Here is a 6,274-nt window from a genome sequence, read left to right as displayed (position 1 = left end):
CTAAACAAGCTGAGGGAAACGAGCAACAGGTGAGATCCATCAGGGAAGAACACGAGGTAATGAGGGGGGCGTGGCACACATCGGGATCGTACAGAGCAGGGTGTGACACTATGTATGTTAAATTACGATCTTCCACATTAATCAAGATATTGTAAAACGGAAATTATTACAGCTCCAATAGCTTATATTAAAGTCACCCAAGAGTCACAACATGGTTTTGAAATGGCAAAGACAGACAGAAATTAAATGTATATGAGCAAGCAACATAAGGGATCTGTTGTTTGGGTAAATTATATTATAGTATACTATATATATGTGGTGTGGTGGCGAATTTGTGCAGAAATTTCAGGGTAAATACGGACGAAATCGAAATTGGATCATACTGCCAATATTGTGTAGCGGATATAAAGATCCGTAGTTTTTATTTTAAAGTTTTCCTGCTAGTCTCTGGGCTCGGTGGATCATGCGGTCATGCCTTAGCCTATCCAATGAGTAGCGTTGCTGGGCGAGTCTCTGGTAGTGAGGGGAGCGGTAAAAAAAGGTCGGTTGGGCGAAGTGGAAGCAGAGTCGCGTGAAGTTTTTTTTACAAGGAATCGCGGCTAGTATAGTTGGAGCCCAGCTTCGTTTTGGCAGAACGAAAGTCTGTTGTTTTTTTTTTCCTTGTGTTGGAGTTGGGGATTATTGGGGCTGCGCCATCCCAAGCGGAGAGCGTGGCGGGTAGCCTGGTGTGCATACGCCGGACGCCATCTCGGTCTGCAGCGGAAGACAGAGACGCGGAGGGGCTGTTTGAGTGGTGTCGACGACAGCGGGTATGACGAGTGGCATCTTCGGGAGTCTAAGTCGTGTCCTGGCATCCGGTGGAACTGAAGGAGCTGGGGAATATCGTGGAGGAGGGCACCCGGATTAGCGGTGCTGAAGTGGAGGCAGCGCGCGCCGGTTTTGAGATCCAGGGCCCCGGAGCTGTGTTACACGGGCGTATGGTTACATGGGACATGATACCAGGTGAAGTTCATGGCATTTCCTCCAAAATCAGCGTTCACTGTGGCCCAGTCACCTTTCAGCTTCCTCCGGAGAACTTGTTCCCATTCCCTTCCACTGGGTTGGTAAATTCCATCCAATGCAAGGAATCCCAGAAACGGGCCCCTCCCACTTGGTTTGGGTCTGGCAGACTGTTGACCACCTCCTTCAGTTCACTTAGATCCCATTTCCTCTGCACCTGTACCATCCCGTAGTCTCTGGGGTTTGGCATTTCCACCAAGGGGAACTGTCTTGGCACTCCAACAGTTGCCCTTTGCTCTTCAAGGGTCTTATAATTGAAAACGACATTGACATAGTAAATGAGTTCAATGATAGTTTTGCACGGGTATTCACTGTTGAGGACACTAGTAACTTACCAGTTCTTATTACTAATCCAACATCGTCTATAACTAATATATATATAACTGAAGCTGATGTTTTGCAAAGCCTAGCTAAGCTCAAAATAAATAAATCACAGGGCCCTGATGGCATCTTACCTATAGTGTTAAAAGAGATGAGGGAAATTATTTGCCGACCCTTAACTTTACTGTTTCAAAAATCCTTATCTGAAGGTGTGGTACTTTCTGATTGGAAGCATGCCAACATAACGCCCATTTTCAAAAAAGGGGATAGAAGTAATTTGTCAAACTATAGGCCAATCAGTCTAACTTATATAACTGGTAAAGTTATGGAGGCTATAATCAAAGAGAAAATGGTAGATTACCTGGACTCAAATAACATTTTGAGGGATAGCCAGCATGGATTTAGGAGAGGTAGATCCTGTTTAACAAATCTGTTGGAGTTTTTTGAGGAAGCTACTCAGGAAGTTGATGATAAGAAGGCCTATGATGTCATCTACTTAGATTTCCAAAAGGCTTTTGATGTTGTCCCCCACAAGAGGCTCTCTCTTAAACTCAAAGCGACAGGTATTTTAGGAACTGTCGCGACCTGGATTGATAACTGGTTAACGGATAGGAAGCAGCGAGTAGTTATAAGAGGCTCAATGTCACAGTAGGCCTGCGTTCATAGTGGGGTACCACAGGGTTCAATTTTAGGACCACTATTGTTCCTAATTTACATAAATGATATAGACACCAATATATACAGTAAACTGGTGAAATTTGCAGATGACACCAAGGTGGGTGGTGTAGCAGATACTGAACTAGCGGCTCAGCAGCTACAGCGGGATCTTGATTTAATTAGTGACTGGGCCGATACCTGGCAGATGAAATTTAACATAGACAAATGTAAGGTACTCCATGTAGGGAGCAGAAATATAAAGTACAGGTATTTTATGGGACCTACTGAAATAAAGGTAGCTGATTATGAGAAAGACCTTGTTGTGTATGTTGATGCTTCCATGTCTCATTCTCGCCAGTGCGGGGAAGCAATAAAAAAGGCCAATAGGATGTTGGGGTATATCTCCAGGTGTGTGGAGTTTAAGTCAAGGGAGGTAATGCTAAGATTATGCAATTCCTTGGTGAGACCTCACCTAGAATATTGTGTGCAGGTTTGGTCACCATATCTTAAAAAGGACATAGCGGCCTTAGAAAAGGTGCAGCGTAGGGCCAAAAGAATGATTCCTGGTCTTAGAGGAATGTCATACGAGGAAAGGTTATTTGAACTAAATCTGTTCAGCCTCAAGCAAAGGAGATTGAGGGGGGACATGATCCAGGTCTATAAGATTCTAACAGGTTTGGATGCTGTTCAACCGAATAGTTACTTCAGCATTAGTTCAAATACAAGAAGTCGTGGCCATAGGTGGAAATTAGTGGGAGAACATTTCAAACTGGATTTAAGGAAGCACTTCTTTAAACAGTGTGTAGTCAGAGTATGGAATAGTCTTCCTGATAATGTAGTGCAAGCTGAATCCTTGGGTTCCTTTAAATCAGAGCTAGATAAGATTTTAACAACTCTGAGCTATTAGTTAAGTTCTCCCCAAGTGAGCTCGATGGGCCGAATGGCCTCCTCTCGTTTGTATAGTTCTTATGTTCTTATGTTCAGTCAGAGTACTCTTCACCTTCAGTACTTCTACAACATCCACAACAGCCTTCTCGCTTCTTTATCTTTCTTCTTACCATCCTTATTTTCGCAGGATCGAAAGACCCATCTCTTGGCCACTTGCCACCTGTCCTTTTCGCCCACATTTCACACATCTCTGAAAAGTCCTTTCCAGTTCTTTCCTCTACTGCTTCCCTACATGTTTTACCCCGTAGTAAACCCTTATTTCCCTTATCACGTTTACGCATTTCCCTTTCAAATGCTGTTTCACCTTCCGGATCATAAGCCGGATCAGGAGCCCAATTTGACTTGCTACTGCTATTTCCCATTTTGTCGCACCAGACTTTCAGTACTGATTATTTTTATTTTTTTTAAGATAGGTTACTAAAAGAAGGTAAACTTGTTTTCTTTGCAGGGAAAGAATATATATATATATATTAAAATCGTCACACAGTAGAAAACTTCTATGCCTGTGTTATTTTGCAAAGCAAGTTCTTTATTGCAACAATGCAGACTTTTACAAAAGACTTATCACAAAACAGTTATATTTGTATAATTTATGTATGCCAAATGCACATCCCAGTAACATAAATCTCAATTCGGGGTGCAGTTCTGATAATAGGGACAAAGCAGTCATGGGGATAATCTACAGTACACGGAGGTCTTTGTCTCAGCCTCTCCGTTAAACTATACATGTATGTTTGCGGAACTTTTTACACCTTCATTTCTGCTTAATTTTTTAATACTTATGAGCTCATTTATTTGATATTCTTGACTTGTCAGGTTTCTAATTTCACACTCGGCACACTCATCCAAACCACAAGCCTTACACATTCATACCGTGCACGTTACATTCATACAATCTTATTTTATCTAGTCTGCAGACAAAACACATTTCACATCTCGCCGGACGTGATACAGATATTTTACGACTCTCTCAGTCGAACCTGGATATTTTACGACTCTCCCAGTCGAACCTGGATATTTTACGACTCTCCCAGTCGAAAACCTGGATATTTCTTTACCTTCAGAAAGATACCGCAACAAATTTTCTATTCCACAAAATTTGTCCAACCTTTTAGTCTGGTCGGAGTGACGGGGGGCCGCAGGCCTCAGGAACTGCGATGGGTCAGGCTAAAATTCTCTGTCCTCGACTCCAGACGGGTACCTCGTCGTCCTTCTAGGACTCGCGTCCTTCTGATGGTCCTGGCGGTCCCCGTGCAACCGAATCCCGGACGAGCCCCCAAGTCTGTTATGGAAATTTGGAGGTAGGAAGGAACAGATGAGTCCAATGGTTTAGCTTGGTTTCATTTATTGAGATATCTTTCTATGCGAGCTCGGGGAGACTCTCCACAGACAGTTCTGAGAAGTTCTCCAAATAGCAGACGCAGCTGCTTTCATTTTATATTGACAGACAAATGACCTTTCTCTGCAACCACAACCGGAAGACCCATGTCTGCTTTTGCACATTCTATGCTCAGGACAAGCTTTTCGTCTAGCACAAGCATCTTATATTTACCATATATAGAATAAAAATCTTGTCTAGCTTAACATGGGTAAAGTCTAAAACCCCCTCCCCAGTATCTTGCATCTGTTTCTTCAAGCATAGCAACCTTATTTTGCAGCCTAACTTCCTTAGTAACCATCGGACATCATGCTTGGTGGTAATTTTCCACTACAAGAGATGGGGAGTTTTGTCTACCTGTTCATCAGACCAATTATTGAAACTGATACGGGCTTATAATTAGCTGATACAATTTCATTAACAGTTGGTGTAATTTTAATCCCAAGATAAATGAAACCGTCTTGTGAAATTCTAAAGGGTGTCTGAACTGGGGGGAGAAGCCTTTCCGCTTTATGAAGGAACATCATCACAGATTTAGAATTATTAATTTTATACCCTGAGAATTATCCAAATGTTTCGATCAAATTTAGCTATGCTTGGATAGAAAAGGAATATAACAATATCATCTGCATATAGTGAGATACGATGTTCTGAAGGGCCAATTGTAATACCTGAAATGTGTATATGTTACGGATTGCCATAGCCAGTGGCTCCGTCGCTAGGGTAAAAAGTAAGGGAGAGAGCGGGCAGCCCTGGCGTGTTCCCCTGTGGAGTCTGAAAGGGGCAGATATTATTCCATTTGTTATTATCTCAGCTGAAGGGTTAGTATACAGGATCCATACCCATTTCAAAAACCCATCCCCAAACCCCATTCTTTCCATAGTTTTAAACAGGTACTGCCACTCAATCCTATCAAACGCTTTTTCAGCATCTAATGACAGAAATGCATTATCAAAAGTATTCGATTTCTCATGTAATATATTTAATACTCTACGAATATTATGCAATCCTTACCTCCCCCAAACAAAGCCATTTTGATCCATGTTAACAAGCCTAGGCAAATGTATTTCTAATCTTTTTGCTAGTGTGACGGTCGCTGTTCCGGCGTGATGATGTTCTGCTTGACGCCAGTGTGCGAAGCAACCGCCCAAAATAATTATATAACAATGACCACGTAAATGGATGAAGGACGCTGACATCCGAAGTATGCCCTCACTCTCTGCTTTATTTCTGCACAAAAGAAAAGGTATACAAACATCGAGACTGTCTGGGCCACCGCTATCGCTCTCGCACAACGTAAGCGCATGCATATGGCGAAGCATGGCACGCGTGCATACAGCGCGCGCCAAATACAGAGTTTAGCCAGCACAGGCAAAAGAAACACAAAATACTGTGATCGTATAGTGGTATTCGTCATAAACATTCACATCCACAGTGAGAGGAGAGCAGTTATTATTTTTTTCAAGTAACTAATATGTAACGTATTTATACAGAAAGGGAAATGAAACTCAAATACGCACCTGCACAAAAGAAAAGGTATACAAACATCGAGACTGTCTGGGCCACCGCTATCGCTCTGAATAAAAATAAAAGAGATAAAAGGATACGTTTACAGACATATGTTAGTATTTTTTGATGCTAATGACTATGCTACGCAGCATGGCGCGAAGTCAATTCAATATTTAAGTACAATTTCAATGGGGAAATAACATATAAAACTGCACAAAATCATAACACTTCGCTGCAATGTCTAGTGTCCTTATAATGCACACACTTATGTGATCTATAAACCGTCTATCTTATTTAAAAGTAAAATAATTTTACAGCGATTATATTTTCTGTCCTACCTCGCACAGCGTAAGCGCATGCATATGGCGAAGCATGGCACGCGTGCGGGTCACAGCACTGGGT

The sequence above is a fragment of the Paramormyrops kingsleyae genome, chromosome 25 (assembly GCF_048594095.1).
Source record: "Paramormyrops kingsleyae isolate MSU_618 chromosome 25, PKINGS_0.4, whole genome shotgun sequence".
Taxonomy (NCBI): domain Eukaryota; kingdom Metazoa; phylum Chordata; class Actinopteri; order Osteoglossiformes; family Mormyridae; genus Paramormyrops; species Paramormyrops kingsleyae.
Note: the sequence above shows the minus strand (reverse complement) of the source record.